Consider the following 1067-nt stretch of genomic DNA (forward strand, 5'->3'; position numbering starts at 1 on the left):
TAATTTTATCACCGCCAGAATCGTTTGAGAATCGTTTGTTTACATAGTCAGCACTTAATGTTTTCGGCTGAATGGACGTCAGTCATTGGTTGAGATTACAGAAATACGACAACTTTAACATGAAATAACTTGCGATGTACGTTTTTTTGTTAAGAAGACTAAGAGAAAAAGATGTTTTATATGACACATTCTACCAGTGTCCCAAGTTTCAAAGTGTTTCGTTAAGAAAATACTGGTGCCCCCGTTTTGAACTAGATCCCTCTGTTGCAAGCACTCGAGTCTGATCTCCAGTTTGTAGATATTTTCCTTCTTCCCTCCCAGTAATTAATCCATGTAGAGGGTCTTGTGCATCAGCTTCCTGCCCGATTGAAAGATAAAGAGAAATTAATCACATTTAGCTTCATTACGTTGGGATTTATGTTTTAATTTAACTAAGCAGGATATTCAACTAAAATGGTAAATATATATATATATATATATATATGGGGGTCGAGACAAAATATACTTTTTATAAGTATTCATTACCTTACAAAAACCATATCAACTAAGTAATGCATTAAAAACATTATAACATAATCTTATCACCATTTCAGAAAATTATCGCCGTTCTCTTTGAGCATATAAAAGACAATTTGGCTGGGGTAAAATGACTAAGCCAAGATAAGGTAAATTTGCCGCTTCAGTTCTCCAGAAAACTTCAGTTCTCATTAACATCAATATCCATCTTTAGACATCAGAAAAATCAGAAATACAAAACAAATTTAGGCTATATTTCGTTGTAATGTGAATTCCTGTCAATTGAAGCACATGACTTTGTTTACATCTAATCGGCCTTTTCCGTAAAGGAAGGATAGGAAATGACTGGGGAAGACGGTACGGTGAGCCTTTCTGCTTTGCATAACCACTGACCAGAGAGGAAGTTTCATAGATACAGAATATATTTTTAACAAGTTGAAAGAACGAACCGTCAGACAAAGAAAGAAAGAAGGAAAGAAAGAAAGCGATGGTCGGTGACCGAGAGAGAGAGAGAGAGAGAGAGAAAAAGTTTCATAGATACAGAATATATT

Source organism: Octopus bimaculoides, chromosome 2 (assembly GCF_001194135.2).
Source record: "Octopus bimaculoides isolate UCB-OBI-ISO-001 chromosome 2, ASM119413v2, whole genome shotgun sequence".
Classification (NCBI taxonomy): Eukaryota; Metazoa; Mollusca; class Cephalopoda; order Octopoda; family Octopodidae; genus Octopus; species Octopus bimaculoides.